General features: G+C 40.9%; 1 long non-coding RNA gene across 2 annotated transcripts; it reads left to right on the top strand.

The window, feature by feature from the left end:
* The first annotated feature begins 597 nt into the window (after window positions 1-597).
* LOC143693940 (uncharacterized) lies at window positions 598-10,263 on the top strand. 2 transcript variants are annotated; one of them, XR_013182013.1, is made up of 4 exons: window positions 598-1,087; window positions 2,756-2,802; window positions 6,193-6,274; window positions 7,552-10,263. It is a non-coding gene; the product is annotated as an uncharacterized LOC143693940 (long non-coding RNA). The 2 variants fall into 2 exon arrangements; XR_013182014.1 differs by having other exon boundaries at window positions 7,254-10,263.
* The last annotated feature ends 8,453 nt before the right edge of the window (window positions 10,264-18,716 follow it).

The raw sequence follows: 18,716 nt of genomic DNA, 5'->3' as shown, positions 1-18,716 counted from the left end.
TCCAGTGCCCAGTTCTTCACCTCAGAGTGAAGAACTTTTTCCCAATATCCAGCCAAAAGCTCTCCTGACACAGCTTCAGGCCATTCCCTGGGGTCCTGTCACTGGTGGCCAGAGAGAAGAGATCAGTGCCTGCCCCTCCTCAGGAGGAAGCTGTACATACTTAATGCAAATATTCAGACAGGGTGTGTGCAGGAACAATTGCTGTATATGAGTAACGATTTTGTCTGGTTATATTTTAGAGATGGGAAAACAAAGTGAGCGACAAATGTCAGGAATAAATCTTGTGCCTTTCAGAGCAGGCTCTGCCAGCTCTCACAGGGGTGAGTGGAGATTCACCTAGTGAGCAGTGGGCAGAGGGAGAGCTAAGTAAGGAACTACCCGACCTTGTTCCATCATTAAAGGTGTTCGGGGAGGGCGCTGCCGGCCCCAGGGATGCTCTCCGGGCCGGGAGCATCTCCCGGGGGATGCTGCCGGCAGCGCTGGGTTTCGCTGCCGTGCATCGCCACCTGCTGCCTGGCGGGGAGAGGAGCCCTTGGAGCCCTGTTTGCCGCCTCTGGAGGATGCCAGGGCATCTTTCCCTCCGCTGTGCCCCCTCTGCCAGCCCGGCAGCCGGGAAATGCCGCTAAAATGCCCGGATAACTCTCCAAGGGGCGTTACAGGTATTAGCTGTGGCCAAGGGGGGTGATGGTTTTGGGCTCAAAACTGGTGCTGTGGTTGCTGTCCTGTCCTCCCAGTTTAACCTCTTCCCCCTGTCAGCTTTGAAGGTGGTCTTCCTCACATTCATTCTGTGTCACCAAATCTAGTTTTTCCCTTATAATGTAGGGGAAAAGGGGAGCTGGTGATGTGAGAAATAATACATGTTTAAGCACTTGGTGAAGCATTGCTTAATGTTGGAACAAATGCCTTATTTTCACCTTCTTTTCCTTTGTATAAAAAGGCATAAATGATGTAAGAAATTAAGTGAAATCAAGAAAAATTATGTCATTGTGCTCATTCATCACAGATGCTGGCCCACTCTGCCAGCAGAGAAAGACAGAGCCCAAGTGAATTGAGACGATCTGACTGCAAGGTGCTCAGTCTGACAGGGGTAGGTGGCTCATTCTGACTACCAAAAATACTCAGGATATTTTTTCTTTGTTCAGAAAAAGACAAACAAGCAAACAATAAAAAAACAGACCAGTGCTTTAGCATATTAAAATAAAGAATTCATTTAAGCTTTCCTTCATGATGTCTAAAGGAATCACTAGAACCAGCAAACACTCCTGAGATTGCGGATAAATAGAAAAGACACCTTAGACCTTAAATACAGTAGCTGAATGGTTATTTTTGCCAAAAGCATCTAATCTTTGAGAATGAAGGAAAAACTCTTTTTAGGGTAAAGTTACTTCCTGTTTGAAGACCAACTGTGGGTATAAAATATATTTATACATTGATAATTGCTTTTATCTACATAAAGAGCATTATGAAAGCTTGTGGTGTTGATTGCACTTCAATTTGAGCACACTAATTAGAAAATCAGCATGATAAGTCTCATTAAAAAGTAGCAACATGTTTTTAAAATATTGTAATTTTTTAATTTTTATATTAATATTTACTGCATTAAGTAAGCAATAATTTTAAAAAATTGGTCTGAGCCCCAGAAAGCTTCACGTATGGTAAAGTTAGCTATGGCTACAGATGTTTAGCTGGAAAGATTTCCTGGAGGTGCAACATTATCAAATCTTCTCTCTTTTAACCTGGCTGAAGGTCCTGTAAACACCTGCCAGTACAACACTGAGTGCCCACTGCAGAACAAGCTTAGAATAATGGTCAATAATGTTTCATACACCCTTTGGGAAATCAGAACAAAGGAAACCCATTTGGACTAGTTGTATAAGCACAAGGCTACAACAAAAGACAGTTGTATTGTGCAGAGCTAAACAAAAGAAAGATACTCTTGCAAGAGATTAATTCTAGACTCAAATGAACTAAGAAACCATCACCTGTAAAGAATTTTATTGCTTGAAAGAGAGGTGCATCCATTCATTGCCTAGAGGCACAAACAAGGAATGTTGGTGGTCAAAAGTCTGGTTATATACATGAAAATAATCAGAGAGGGAGCAGTGAGGAAAGAGCCATGGCTTTTCAAGTAATCTGCATAGTACTGTAATTTGTGCATGTACTTCTTAGTTCTGTAAGTCCCGTGTGGAGGGATAGAATGTAAGAAAATAAAGATAGTGCAGAAGGCAGTCTCACACCTGAGGAGTTGCAGCTGTACCAATCACCAAAGATTAGGAACAGGCCTGCCCTTAACAGGGCACAGCTGTGTCCAGTAAGAAGCTGAGCGCTACAAAAGAGTGGGTTGGCTGGGTGAGGAGAGGGTTGGAGAACTGGAGTGTGTTGCTTGTGCTGGGAAGGCAGTTGGAATTTGTTGGTTGCTTTGAGCAGAAGGAGTCAGTGCTGTGAGGAGCTGCACATGAGAAATCACTGAGAAGGTGTGGGAGCTCTGCAATAAGATGACAACAGTCCTGCATTATTTCAATGGCAGTTAATGAACTCAATATATAAAAGTAACAAAAAAACCAGATTATTTTTCATTCAATAAATTGCAAGTCTTAAAGTAATCAGAGCATTAAATTTCAAAGATTAATAACTACAAAACAACCTCTACTGAATTAAAAGAGCTTTAAGTGTTTGCAACTATACTCTCCTCTGTTTCTGCTTACAATTCTGGTTTCTATAACTAACTGGAGACTACTTTTTTACCTTCATACAGAATAAGACAAGAGAAATGGCTTCTGTGAGATACCTTCATGATTAAAGGTGAGTGGGATGAACCCTGTCCATGATGAAGAGTGAATCTGCTAAATGAATGGATGATCACACACTCAGGGAGGCTCCAGGGAGCTGGTGAAGGTCACCAGCACATCATAGCTTGTCTTGCATTAGGGCACTTTTCTCAAGATCTGTCTCCAAACATTACAGAGGTTTAGTAGTTGAGGAAAAAAATTATTTACAACCAAAAATTTAAAAACCAAAACAAAATACAAAATGAAATCCCAAAATTATTTTAAAAAATCAAAACAAAAACCTCCAAAAACTCCTGCATGTAGTTTATTCAGCAAGTTAGATTATTTAAACAGCTGAACACTAGACTCAACAAAACAATATTGCCTCTCCTTATTTCACCTTAATTTTGTAAGGATGCAAGTAGCTGCAGTTGAATTCATTAGGCACATTGTTCTGTTGGGTACAATCTTGTATTTGAATTGAGACAGAATGCAATTCAGGTCCCTAAATGTAAGCATCATCCAGTCTGAAGCACCTGTTGGGGTCCCCCTGTAAGCAGTGTCCTTTCCACTCCTTGGTTTCACTGGCACCGGAGCAGTGACTGCAGCACCCATGCACACAGACATCCCATCCCCTCCAGGAGGAGATCAAGTCATTGCACACAGAAGGGCACTTTCTGCTCTTAACAGCACCCACAGGCTGTCATTTTCAGGTGGTTTTGGCTGCTCAATTGCCCAGTCATCATGAGCCTAACAAAGTGGCTTGTGTTCCCTGGGCAGAGCCAGATGTGCTCTCCTGCACCACTTGCTGTTCTCTATTTTGCTTTCTCAGTTGTTTTCATTTCACAGCTTTACTTCAGGTGTAATTGGGTTTTGCTCTCTTACTGCTGGAACACCAAGGAATGGAAAAGACAGAGCAAAACCAGAACGAAATAGCTGTTCAGCAATGAGATTGCAAAGTTCCTTTTATTTCTTTTTTTTCCCCTGTTTTCTCCTAAAAGGGGCTCCTACCAGGTAAAGTTTCAAGAACAGGAACACCAACCTGCATTAAAAGCAATTAGGACTACTCTGTGAAAATACACACATGTTAGAAAATCTCATTTTAATGTGCAGAGAAACTGTCATTTGAGCTGTTCACACACCCGTGACTCTGGCTGTTTTGCTGTTGGCACATCACTTACTCATGGTAGTTTTCTTCTGGAAAAACCAAAGGTACAAAGCCCAAAGGTCCAGTATTGCATGGCTGTGTCATGGAACAGGGCCTGCAACCCTCACCTGCAGAAACAGCATTGCTGACACAACACAGCTGGTGGATTATTTGGCTTTTGAAAGGCTGTGCAGATTACTACTGCACAGGAAGGCTGTAGTTTCTGTGGCCTCAAACCTGCCTCATCTTTGGGCTAGCACAAATCTTTGTGCAGTCAGGTGACAGGTGAGACTCTGGGAGCTGCAAAATAGCCTTGCCCAAACCAAATGAAAAGATTTCTTTTTAAGTCTTCCCAGTACTGCAGAATATTCACAGAAAAGCTTGTGTTAGCACAAGGAAGCAGTGTGGAAACAAACAACTGGGGAGAGGGGCAGGATTGCCTCTTCTGGTGGCTGTGCTTGCTTCAGTAGGCTGCATGTGTCATCTGAAGTACAGCCAAGGGCTACTCATCTGAAAATGGTTTTGAGTCACTGCACAGCCCAGCTTTGATTCTCCCTCCTTTGGAAAACATGACTCTGGCTGTCAGTGCTGTTAAGGAATCTAAAATTTGCAATGTTTCCTCTGTCTAGATCCTTACTTTGGGGGGTAACCTTGAGTAAAACAATCAGACTGGTTTACTCAAGGTTTTACTCATGGTTTTACAAAACCATCATTGTTGGTTGTGTTAAAGTCTTTGTCAGCTTAGCACACAGAGAAACAGGATTCTTGGGAGGTTTGGCTTTGCCTGCCAGTGCCATTGAATTGGGAGCAGGTTTGTACACACCAAGATTTGCTTGACAGCTGCTTCTTAAGGCCATGAAATCTGGACTCGTTTCTCTTGCTGTAATGTTTAGGACAGATGGGTTAGATGGACATTTCCTCATTGAAGAGAAGGAGCTGACACATAGACATTGATCTGCTCTGATGTCAAGGACTTTGTGAAATATTTGGAGGAAAGCTGTGACATTAACTATGTCATTAACACAGAGATACTGTAAATATGAATGGGTTGATGTCTATCCACCACAAAAAAAGGTATTTCACATGTACTGGTGGGATAAAAGCTTATATCTTCCTTTAGATAAGCAGGTAATTTTTCTTGCTAGACTATAGAAGTACATGTTTACAGACAGCTCTTTAAAGTGTCCCTTTTAAAGGGTGCTCACCACCTCATCTGTCCAACCTGAGAGATTACCAGTATGGAAGGAAAACCATAGTGCTAGGAAGGTTTTACTGTATGACATTGTGACCAGAGCAAAGGTTTCTGCTGATGATAATCCCTGTTATCTTGTAATAAGTATCAGCAATGAGCCAAGAAAAAATGGCTGGCATTAACTGGAGCCAGTCTAACCTGGTGGTCAGCAATATTCAGCAGATCACTGCAGGAAGATTGCCAGGGGTGTGGAGGGTGTGAAACAGCTGCCTGACACACAGCAAACTGCAATGGCAGCACCTGGGACAGGCACTGCAGTATGAGCACTGACAAGGTCCCAGACAGGCTGTAGACATTTGTAATGAATTAGTCTGGGATGAAGAGATAAAGAAGACCTTGTAAAATCACTTCAGAAGTCAGAGTAAACCATTCAAAGGGAAGCAGTACCTGCAAGGAGTGGCATCTTGGCAGGGAAAAAAAAAAATCAAGGTTGTTCTAACTTTGCAGCAAAGATTTTCTTGTTTCAAGAAAGGCAGCAACATACTTTGTGTGTGAAGCATGTCAGAAAGGCTTTGACAAAAAGTCTTAAAGGAAAAGGCTGTTTACCTTGAGCCAGTGAATAGGGACAGGACTTAGGAGGTCAGCATTTATTAGCTCCATTTGTGAAGGGTAAAGTATAATCAAAAGTGACAGAGTTACACAATTTATCATCACCCACCTATTAATAACAGTGGCAACTCCTGTGAAAGTTGGTGGGCATCGTGGCAAATGGAAAATAAAGCACACACAAATACAGTGAGAAAACAGGCAGAAGTAAGTGTACCAACATAAAACTAAACTTGAGCTGTATCCTCAGCTACCAACTAACCAAGACTGATATTTAATATTCTAGTCCAATAGTGATGATTTCCCTGTTACCTTGAGAGTTTATGGTTTAATTGTCTGAATATATAAAAGCATGCAAATCTAAGGATAAGGCAGGATTTGGCCTCAGGGCATCTCCCCAAACATATGTTCTCAGTAAAAAGCAAAAATTCAAACTAAGTTTATGTTTCAGAGCCTGATTTGACACTTGATTCTTCCAGCACATTCCAGCCATCAACCAAAATATATGACCTTCAGTTGTCTTCAAAACAACCTGTCCAGGAGCTTTACAGATTTCCAAAGGTAATAGAACTTTAATGAAAAATTACATACATATTCAGCTGCTGCTAAAGTGGTTGATGCTGAAGAGAGAAAATCACTATCTTTCTTCTGAGGGAGGGTTTATTTTCATAGATGGGGACTCTCCAAGAGCTTTCTACTTCACACACAGGTGTGACATGTAAAAAGCCAGAAAAGTACTGGGCTGGTGGACGTGGAACAAAAAAGAAACATCCATCAGATGAGTTCAGGCATAGCTCTGAGCCCATACCTGCTTCATGCTGGGTCAGTCACCATTAAGTACCACACCAGCTGCCTCATGCATGTTCAGTCAAGCCCCTACTTGATAGTTTTTGGGTGTTCTTGCCTTAGTTTGAAATTCATTGAAAATATGTTGCAAACGTTGCATTTTAGTGTAATTCATGCATTTTATTTTTTGAAAAGCAGACCTAGGGAGAACAAAGTGCTGCTACACTGGAGAGTTACCAGCAGTTCCACCTTGTGACTGAGGTGGCTGGTGCATGTGGCCAGTTCAAGGCTGCACAGAGTGTGGAGGATTTTATTTGTCTTTTCTGTTTGAGCACATGAATTTTCATGTAGAATCATAGGAAATTTCAGCACAGGAAAAGGAACTGGGCAGCTGGTAATGTGAGCTAATAGATCTGGAGAGGACCTCCAGTCATTTGGTGTTACAACTCTCCTTTTACTATAGCAGTAATAAACACTGTTTTAATACCACTCTGGTGAATTATCCTCATGTTCCTGTTGGAAGACTATTCTGGAAGCTCAGACTCAGCACTGAACCCTCAAAACATCCAAGTGAAATTAATTTATAACTGGTTGGTGCCTGATTTGTTGCCAGTACAGTCCAGTAGTTTAAACAGCATTCTCCATTTTGTAGCAGCTACCATTCTGCAATTTTCCTGAGGAGAAATCCTAGCCTCTTCTAGGTTTCATTTTGCTAGCTAGATAAGCTATGCTCTTTCAATTTTTTTGCTCATAGGCTGCTTGCAGGCATGTAAAACTTCAAACAAAAATACACTGAGAAAGAAAATTTCTATGCAGTGAGAGAGGAATGGAAGAGAAGTAAGAACAGAAGAGAAAAGGAAACAAAAATGTCTGAACAGAGCAGTATGATGCAATGTGCAGCTGATACATTTGGCTAAACCTTCTAACCTGATTTCTTTGTGACTTGTTGAAAAAAAATAAAGGAAAAAGAAGAAATTTGTTGACATATAAATCATTTTTCATAAAATTGGTAGGTGAGAATTGTGAAGAACTGTTTCTTTTCATCTTTGAAGGAGTGATCTGCTTCTTCTGTGCCATTTTGAGAAAAGCGAATTCCCGAGTACTTGCTCAGAAGACTGCAGTGAAACAAAAAGATATGGGCATAAGTAGAAATAGTTGCTGTTTCTTTGCAGAAAACTATTGTCCTCTGCTTCACCATCATTCCTGTACTCACCTGCCAGCCAGATGTGCTGATGACAAAATTGTGATAGCAGACCCTGCTAGAGCTGATGGTGTCTTTTCTGATGTGATACCGGATTCATTTTTCATCCACAGAAAACCAGAAGTGCTTTCTTGATTGCTTTCCATTGTTCAGAAGCAGGAAACAAAATAGCAAGCTGATTTAGTACCAGTGCTTGTTGCCCTCTCCATGTTTGTGCCATGGCCAGACTACTCAGGTCCCTCGAGGTTTTTTTTGAAGCTGTAATTTGGTGTAAGTGCATGAACTTGTGCATTTGGGCTGCCAGGTCTGACAATGACAAGTGGCAAAACTCTGCATGGCTCAAATTAAGAGCAGACAGTCTGGGGTATGGACTCAGACCCTCCTTGGTTTTCTGCATATTGTGCTTCCAAAATTATTAGTATGGTCCTGTACTCAAGCTGTGCCCTCTTGTCATGCATTGTACTTGGATCAACAGGAACAAGTTACCTGGGGTTTTTTTTCATTGCTTGAAAACCAGAAGAGAACACAGGAAAACTTATGTAGTTTCTTTTTTTTTTTTTTTTAATATGTTTTGGTTAAGCAATAAAGGTTATAGAGGTCCTTCTAACCTTAAAATAAAAGTCTGAGAAAAAAATACATTAAAAAGAAATAAGAGGAGTCTTTAAATCCTTTTTGAACAGACATGAGAACTACCTGAAATGCTTGCACAAATGCAAAATAAAAAATAAGTCCATATTTGGAAGTAAATAGATCCATTTCACTCAGAGACTTCTGTGTAAATTTCTGTTTTTTACAAAGAAGTTAACTACCTCTTAAGCAAATTACATTTCCAGGCAGAAGGTGTGTCACAAATGTAAAACTAACCAAGTGAAATTTGCATTTTGAACAGGTAACATAGAAGAAAAATTGCATTTCAATGGCTTATTCAACCTTTGTCAGATCTTTTGTAGCTCTTTTGACAGCATCAATGTAATACCATTATTTTCTGTAAATGTGCTATTTTCCTCTGCAGTTATTACAAAGAGTTCACAAGAGAACAACAAAATTATCTGAATATGCCTTTTGCAGGCAGTGTTTTATTCTACCATGAAGCTGCTCAAGATGGAAAAGTGTGAATTTTGCTCACAATGCATATTGAGCTTCTGTGATTTACCAGTAACTGCTCTTGTTTGACCTATACATAAATGCATGTCAAGGAGAGCAAAGAAAGCCATTCCAACCTTTCTGCTTTGAGGAACAATACAAAATCCTTGACCATCCCTGTATGGGGAGAGGATGCCTAACCTGAACTCTTGGTTGAAGGAAATTGGTCATTTGGAGAAAACCAGGCTGATGTCACACTAATCTGGCATTTACCTTTTATTTCAATTGCCTTTGTCTGCTTATTCTCTTTACAGAAATTATAAATGTATGATCTTTATAAAATTTAATAATAATAATAATATTCTGATTGCTATTTATTTTAGCAAAAAAGGATAATAAAGCTTGCACTAGGGGGATATTAAAAAGGATATTAGGAGATTATAGAATAATGATAAAGTAAAAGTTGCTGCTGCTGAGGCAGATATTAGCCATGCAAAGGAAATTGGAAGAGTCTCATAGAGGAAAAAAAAAGAAAGGGGACAGTATAAAGAGATAGATTAAATTTAGCACAGTTGGCATCAGTTTTCAATGAAGATTGCAGCAGAGGCTTCTCTGACCTAAGAGTTGAGCATAAATAGTTGAGCATTGAACTGGGTCAAAAGGATTCTACAGGTTAAAAAAGAGGGAAATAGATATTCTCCATCCCAGAGCTCTGGCTCAAGGTGTCAAAGTTTTAATTTTTTATTTTAAATGAACACTGAATCAAAATGCCATACATACCATGAGCATCAAAAAGCAAATCAATGGCCTTTTTTAAGGGGAAACATTAAAAAACAAATTGCATAAACATTGCATCCTGTCATCTGACCTCAGAATGCACAGAATTGTGAAACATGACAGAGAAAAATAAAAGCCTTGAGCAGTGGCATATGGCAGATTGAAGCAAGATACATGGTTTTTTTTAAGAGATGAGAAAGTGGAACAGCTTTCATCTAACTTACACTTAGAGCATGTGGTATTTGCAGGGGTCCCCAGGACATGGTGAGAAATGAGTGAATCTGACTCCATGTACTTAGAAGGCTAATTTATTATTTTATGATATTATATAAGAGAGTACTATACTAAAACTATACTAAAGAATAGAGAAAGGATACATCAGAAAGATACAAAGAATGATAATTAAAAACTTGTGACTGACCCCTCAGAGTCTGACACAGCTGATGGTGATTGGTCATTAAGTAAAAACAATTCACATGGAACCAATCAAACATTCACCTGTTGGTAAATATCCAGACCACATTCCAAAGCAGCAAAACAGGGAAAAGCAAATGAGGCATTATTGTTTTTCCTCTGAGGCTTCTCATCTTCCCAGGAGAAGAAATCCTGGCCAAGGGACTTTTCAGAAAATATGACAGTGATGAGAGCACAGTATTTGATTTCTACCACCAGAAAAAAAAATTACTATTTAAACTGAGGGAGACAAGATTTAAAAAAAAAAAAAAAAAACAAAACAAAAAAAAAAAAACCACAAAAAACAAAAAAAAACCAAAACAAAAAAAACCCACACAAAAACAACAACAACAAAGGCAGATAAACTGCTCAAAGGACACAGGGCAGTGGGCAGTCAGGAGACAGCCTGGCTGGGGAGGTAAAAAGGACAAAAGGAGCAGGTTTGGGGATGATGTGTGTGGGCCTTTATGATTGTGCCAATGAGCTGCTATCCATAAGCTAACAATTATTGCTAAGCATTGGTGCTGCATGACCTGGACTGTGTTTGTAGATTCCAGGTGCTCAGCACCCAGAGATGCTCCCATAGCAGGTGGCATGTGTGGCTTCTGTGGTGGCAGTGCCACGACTGGCCACAGGCAGGGAAGCCACACAGCTCAGTGGGACGTGCTGGTTGATTCCAGAGCAATCTCTTAAGCTCAGAGCTACTTCCAGAGCTCCATGGAGAAGCTGAGGAATGTGAACAGCCTCTATCTTGAGATGGGTGAGACACAGGTGACTCTGAAAGAAAACAGGCCAGCACTGTCACCAGAATGTGGAGTTAGACAAGATTGCAGGGTCCACACTCAGCATTTGAAGAAGCCTTTGTCTGTGCTGCTCAGTTATAGCATCTTTGTGTGACTGGTGTCCCTTAGCAAAATGAGACAAGCATCTCCCCAGATGTTGTCCCTTTTCCACACATTACAGCAGAGCATGAGATTTTCACTAATCACTTCACTTGGCTGAACAAGATGTTTCCAGTGAATGGCAAATAGACAGAACATAACAAAGAAAGGATTTTGTAAAGCTGTTAGCACTGAGCTTGAATTTTAAGAAATGTAAAACTAGGAAAGGTGGACTATTAATTCCATCTAAATGACTGGCCTGATTTCTGTTCTAAAAATCTATTTTAACTCCTTGTAATCACAATATTGCATTGATTAGCTCACTGAAATTTAATCTTATTAGTGGTTCAAAAGGTTGCATTTAATCTAGCTGATTGTGCTAGTGCATCTCTGAGTAGTTAGTTCTCTATTGCTGTGGCTCCTAATGAACTGACTGCATTAAAATTCACCAAATAAAAGTTACTACCTGGCTTATTATTTGTTCTAGTGTTCTGCACACACTAGTTTGTCCTTTAGTTGAAGTCTTATGTAAACTTTCTCTTGCTAAAAAGCCAACAAACTCCTTTCAGTATGTGCTTTCTGTATGTCTGCATGTATTTGCAGTCTTCATGATTAACAACAAAGAAGCAAACAGGTTTTCTTCCCATGGATACCAGTGTAGTTTGTTTCTGCACTCACTCTGTTGATGGAGAGTGCCTGACTTAGTGGCTTCACAGATCTATTTGCAGGAAGAAATTGCAGCTGTAAGACAGGCTTTGCAGTGATTTCACTTTCTTTCAATGCTTATTTCTTATATTAATCCCTATTAAGACAAGTAATTGTTTACAGAGAGCAGCTTTAATAGCAGTGCTAAGTTTTTTCACTCTGCCTTTGCTGGTGTATTGAAAGCCACTCAACTGTGAAAGATTTCATTTCCATCTGGAGACTTGTGCCCAGAGAAAAGGAAGGTCACCCCTTGCAAATGGACAACAAAAGCACTTCAGGCAGCAATTGCTGGTTTGCTACAAGTGTTAAAAGCCAGGACAATAGTGCTGTGGCTGGTTAGGAAAAAGAAAATGTGGAACAAAAGAACAATTTTAGCCTGGTTATAAGGAGGTTGCAGGAGAAGCCACTGTAAATACACCTGGACTGAATTGAGCCATGCTGTCTTCAAAGAAATAAGCTGTATCTGGGAAGAATAAAAAAAAGCAGTGTAAGCATTTGGTACAGCCTTTTGAAAGTGCATTATCTGAACAGTGAGATCTTTTTGCCATCCCTCTCAGTGCCTAACACCACAGAAAGCTGGGAGAGTGCAATGTATCCATCTTCCTGCTGCCCTCCTCACTACTGGTCTAATGTGCTTTCCTGGAAAGGATGCACTTGCCCCTGCCCTGTCCAGATGACGCTCAGCCTTGCAGGTCTCTGTGAGGGGGAAGAGTGTTGCGAATCTAGAGCTGTGCAGTGATTCTTGCACACATTTTCCAGATGTTTATTGCCTGTGTGTTTAAGGCTGCATTTGCTGTGGCAGTTCCTGAAGCTGTTCTAGGTACATCTGAGGGGATGAAGAGTTAACCATTTAAATGGCAGTTTGCAGTTCATGAAAATGGGCAAAGGAGAAGGACCTGGGGGAATGGGCTGGTTTTCAACCTCAATGTCCACCTCCACCTACCAGTGTGAGATGGCCTAAACTGCTCAGTGCTTCCTCACATATCAGGGGAATCTTGATTATGAAACACTGCCTGAGTGATGCTCAGTGCATCCTCTGCTCACTTGCTAAGATGAGGCATCTGTTAGCAGCACCAGAACTGCCCAAAATGCTGTGAGTCAACATACACCTATGTTGGGCACCACCAGGATGTGCCCCTATGCACAGTGGTTGTGTGGTGTTAATGTGCATTTCCAGTGCTCAGACTTTTTTTCCATCCATCTATCAAATTGAGCATGACCAAGAAGGCAAAACTCATTACAGCTGTTGTTAAGGTGGTATAAACCTAGAAATGGAACTAAAGGATGTAAAATTGCTTGAATTTACTGCTTGTAATTATTTTGTAGTTAAACAGATGCCTCACACTAAAGGGTGAATAACAATTTCATAATATCTGTGTGAGCCACCTCAGGCAAATTTTGTTTCCAGCTTATGGTGGTGGGAATAAGCAGCCAAGCCCTGCTTCCATCTCTGGGCCACCCTGTATAGATACTCAGTGAAAACACATTGAAAATGCTATCTCCTTTCCCCTGAGTGAGGAGGCTGTTAGATCAAGTGCAGTATTATGATATAAGCCACAAGCTGCCTCTGAGGTCACAGTTTCTTGACAACCTTACTGAACCAGAGGTTCTCTGTGCCTTAGGAGCAGCTTCAGATAGAAGCAGCCAGCCCAGAGGCTGGAAGAAGGAGCTTCTGCTGTGCTATCTACAGAGAAACAACAAGTGGACACAAGAATAACAGTAATAATCTCATTGAACCACAAATCACAGAGTGGCTGAGGCTTGCAGGGACACATGGAGGTCATCTGATCCAATCCTTCCTGCTAAGCAGGCTGCCTGGGATCACATCCAGATGGCTTTTGAGAATCTCCAATGATGGAGACTCCACAACCCCTCTGGGAAAACTGCCCATGCTCAGTTACTGTCATACTAAAAAAGCTTCTGTGCACTGGGTCAGAGACTTAACTGGAGCCATCCTTGCAGCTGATTTAGTCTGCAGTCTATTCTGCTCTGTACTGAGTCCTATCAAGACCCTGAATCTGCCATTCTCTTCTTGGGGTGTTATGGACAGCCCCAGGCTGACAAGACAGATGGATGTTTTCAGAGCGGAAGAAAATTTTATGGGGTTTTTTCCCCTCTTCCTACATGTTTTTGAAAAAAAGTCCCTAAAAATCATGACCCAGAGTCTGGGTGGCACAGTGTGGCAGCAGCTCTCTGGCCCCAGAGAGAAGCACAACTTTCCCAGGCATTGTCCTGGGCAAGGCTGTGAGAAGGTCAGAGGAAAGAATGATAACCAATTCTTATCTTAACTTGCTGCACCTGTTGTTGTGAACATGTGGAAAGTGTTTTGGAGATTTGTTTACCAAAGGCTGGTTTCTTAATTGGCCAGTGGTGATAATGTTTGGACTGGAGGACCAGTTGGGTCCCCCTGTATGGTGACTGTCTGTGAGGGTGATGGGTTTCTTAGTGAATAGAGAGATTGATCAGCCTCCTGTGAATCATGGAGTCAGTGCTAGTGATTACCTGGCCAGGGGCTGTGACAACAGCACAGTGTGATGCCAAGTGGGGACACCAGCATACCCAACATTCTGCTTCTGCTGACTCCCAGTGGGGCCACAGCAATTAAAAAAGGACAACTTTTCATGACAGTGCTTTAGCTCCTGTGTCCTCTTCCCAAGCTCTGTGGGAGAGGGGGGCATTCATGGCACTGTCAGGTACATCAAACCCTCTGAGTGCTGGCACAGCAGCCAGGGAGCTGAGGCGTGCTCCATAAGTGCCTCCTGTCCCTGTGCCTTCCCACTGCTCCTCCTGACACACAGCTTCCTAAAGGAGCAGGGCAAGGTCTGCTCACAGCAAGCCACAGCTATGAGCACGTCTCTCCACCCTGATTAAATGCCTGCTTTTCATTCATGGCTCCTTCCTCCCTGATAAACATCAGAAACAGCCTAATTATGTTTTTCTCTCTGCCCAACTTGTGTTCATTAATCTTATCTACATGCATCTCCACATTATACCATAGAGACTTGGAGTCAGATTTTTTCAAAGGCTTTTAAGCACCTCATACATAGTGATTTCTATCAACCATGACATGGGCAATTTCTATAAATTCTCATTTTCACCAATCAATGTAAAGAAAGCAAGCAGCCTAGAAAAATATAACACAAATCATCTGAGGAGAAGTGAGGTAGAGAATGCAAAGTCTGATTGTCGGGGGTCTTTCAGATTTCCAAATTAAGTTTCATGCTAAACAGAAAAATGACCTTGAAACCAAATCAATTTAAACACTCTGTATTCCTTTATACCATAGGAAATTGCTAAATAAAACACCTAAAATTAAGCTCTTATGAAAAGTGGCATGTTGCATTATTGTGAAAATTCTTTCACTCTCAGGCAGTGTTTTGCCAAATCAGTACAATTTTGCAAAGTTCAGTTTTGAGAAAAACACATTTTCAAGGGAAATTAAGATCCTGATCCCAGCACAGCTAGCCTCCCCTGAACTGTTTTTTTTATCAGTTGAGCATGCCCATTAATTCTTTTCTGGGTTTCTAATGAAAACATGACTTAAGTCCTCCCTCTGGGATTATGTGAAAATTTCATCTCCAGTTCTGTATTTTGTTATACTCACTGTGCAAATAGGGACATATGGGCCCTTCCTTTCCTTCTATGAAATCTTCATCTGTAGAAAAACCCTGAATAAAGTTGATGGGAGATGTTTATTTAGTGGAGCAGCCACCAGGCTAAAGGTGCACATGAATTCCATATGTCAGTAATATCCTAGAAAGCAGAAGAGAACTGTGTGCTGTCATATACAGAGACCTTTTAACAGGGCCTGTTGCTATAGGACAAATTTGGCTTTAAATGGTTTTAATCTAAAAGAGGATTGATTCAGACTAAGATATAAGGAAGATGTAAGATACAAGGCAAAAGTTTTTTACAATGAGGGTGGTGAAACACTGGAACAGGTTGCCCAGAGAGGTGGTAAATGCCAGTCCCTGGAAACGGTCAAGGTCAGGCTGGACAAGTCTCTGAGCAACCTGATCTAACAGGAGGATTCAACAAGGTGACCTTAAAAAGTCCCCTGCAACCCAAACCATTCTGATCCCACGTGCTCCAGAGATATGTGGCTGAGAGAGAAACTATAGATCTCCTCTCAAGCATGGCTGTCAAGATGATGAATGTGCTCAGTTACAGAAACGAGGAGGATCACGTGGACAAGCTGCTGCAATGTTCTTTTGCCTGCCTGGAGAGGCTTTCCTGCACTGTTGTTCGTTTATATTTGATGTTCTATTGGAAATCTGCTCCAGGAAGGGAATTTAATGTTACCAAAGGATATTATATTTGGTAGCATGGGGAAAATCCTGAAAATGCTGCTGCCAAACATGAAAAGACATAAATAAATAATTATTATTTGTGAAATGAGACCTTTGTGAACAGGGAAAAGCTAAGAGTATATAATATCACTAGGGCACTGAATATGGCAGAGATTATCAGAGTTACCATTAATATTGTGCCCCTTGTCCTTTTAATAAATCTGATTGTCTTCACCTACTTAGAACAATTTTCGATTATTTGCTATGTTTTGAGACATCTGCATGAATGTTAGCAGACTTCTGTGTTGAAAATGACTTTCAGAGCCAAAATGGCTGATAAGCTACTAATTATCAGTTACTAGAGCTGAGGCTGTTTTCAACTCTGTTGTTTTGTGGGGGATTTTGTTTGTGTTTTTTTTTGTTTGTTTGTTTGGGTTTCTATCAGGGAAGTAGATGTTTGGGGTTTTTTACAATTTTACCTTTGTTTCAAAGTTTTTATGTCACATAATCCAGAAAAAAAAAAGCAAATCAGAAACAGAAAACCAGGCACAGAGTTTATAGCTATGTGCATTCTTCAGTGTTGAGGTAAAATATGTATGTAATACTGAGTCTCAATTTGATAATAATTACATAAAATTACATAAATTGGGAACTATAACAGCAATTTCCTGAAAATTTGACACAGTGATGGGCACAAGACAGGCTTTCTCCTGAAAACTTACATTTGAAAAAATCTACATTCCTGCACATGCTGCTGTTATAAACTATGTGCAAAGTTAATTAATTTCTATTAATTGACAGTGTGGTATGTTTCATCCACCACAGAATTACCAGTGCAGAACACTGGGTTGGTAGTAGCCCAAATAAGCAGATACTTTACACAGAGAGAGCTTTCTACAGCCCTTAAATTACTTTCCTGAGACAGTGTCTTGAGGACACACTCTTGAGGCAACAATTTCTCCTAATGCAATCCTAGCTTACAGATTTTCTCTCCTTTAGGTCCCTACAGAGTATATTTCTTTGTGCTTGAGTAATCCAAGGAGAAAACCAGCCTTTGTCAGGAAGCCAATAGACAATTCAATTTAAAGGCTCCCCAAGCAATACTGTGACCCTGACTTCTGCTTCATCTCAGAGCCATCTGCCCAAGCCTCTGTGTCTGGCAAGCTGTCAGCAGTGTCCAGGCTCTCCATGAAATTCTAGGCTGTGCTGATGTGGTGCCACTGGGGAGAGGAACTTGCATGACCCATGACTGGTTTTGTTCACTGGCAGAAGCTGTGAGCTCACACCTCAGTGCTGAGGCTTTAAAAGCTAAATTACCTGTTCAAGTAATATAATTAAATTTCCTCATGCTGTGAGTCAGGAAGCAGGAAATAATTTATATGCACACAAAACTCAGAAGATCCTCACTATGTTCAAAATATTGCCACAACATGATGCCAGTAAGTTGGAAAGACTCTGCATTATATTTAGATTTAGCATTAAATCCAGATTCTGTGCTAGATGTGGCAGAGATGATGGACTTTGGACGGGATTTTATCTCATGGTGTAACTCAATGTCCCAGATCAGGGGAAGACACTGGGAGGATACCAGCATGATACAGCTGAAGTCCCAGGGAAGTTTGCTACCAAGGCAAAGAATTTCCTGACTGGAAAATGAAGTGCCTCAAGTCCCAGTTTTTTGCCTTACACAGTGACCTCAGTGCCTGAACTGTGGTAAGCTGAATACTGTCAGCTAAAACTCTCCCATTTTAGGCCTTTACAGAGGACCCCACTAATGGTGTTGTGGCAGAGGTATAAATTCAGCAGTGGAAAAGCTGCTCTAAGATTTGAGCAAGGCCTAATGTAACCTTGAACATTGCTGGCATAATCAGTGATTAAAATGCCATATGTTTGGATGAGTGCAGTGTCCTGTGTCAAAAAAGCATGTTCTTAAACTGCTCTTCAGGTGAGCCCTGCATCTTCAAAGGAGCCTCCTGGTGTACCCACAGCACCAGAAAAGCACTGGTGCAGGTTCTCTGCTTGTTTTTTCTACCTCTGTCGGGGTCAAGATTGCAGGCACTTGAGATGATAGTTCATGTTCAGACTCAGGTGTTTATTGCTTCTTATTAGTGTTACAGCCTCACCACTGTGAGTTCTGCAGTCTCTCATTAGCAAGCACAAAATAGCTATCTCTTGTTACAAGGTCTTTTAAGGCTAAATTATCCAATGAAGAACTGATACCTAGATTATTTTCCCTTTTAACCCAATAACTGCTCCCAAAGATCTCGCAATGCGGACTTTTCTGCCCAATTACAAAATACCACCCAAACCCCTGAAGAAGAAGGTAAAGAAGAGCAACCTGCCTCCTCCCTAAAACCTCCATCTTGCTTCATATTTATTACTATATTCTAAAACCCCAAACTCTAAATTTTCCACCCTGTCATATTGCACACTTCTAACCAACTACACACCTGTAATCCCAGTGTTATTAATCAATTTTGGAGGTCTTCTCCACAGTCTCAGGTCAAATGCAGTGTTCTCTTACGGGTCTGTGACTTTCAGCACAGAAAGGTTAAAATTCTCAGCATCCAGAGTTCCAACACACTGGGAAAAAAAAAAAACAAACAAAAAAAAAAAAACCAAAACAAAACAAAAAAAACCACAAAAAAAAAACAACCTTAAAGAAAGTAGAGTTATGTCAATTTTGATCTGAAACCCATGAAAACCCCTAGAGTCTACGAAGGACTCAATGTTTGTTACTTGTTCCTTTGGGGGGTTGCAGCATTTTTCATAACCTACCTTGGACCAGCAAAGGTGGGCAGATTGCCACAATTGCATACAAATTTTTA

This window comes from Agelaius phoeniceus, chromosome 4, assembly GCF_051311805.1.
Source record: "Agelaius phoeniceus isolate bAgePho1 chromosome 4, bAgePho1.hap1, whole genome shotgun sequence".
Taxonomy (NCBI): domain Eukaryota; kingdom Metazoa; phylum Chordata; class Aves; order Passeriformes; family Icteridae; genus Agelaius; species Agelaius phoeniceus.
The sequence above is the reverse complement of the archived record's forward strand: the minus strand, read 5'-3'. Positions and strand labels throughout refer to the sequence as shown.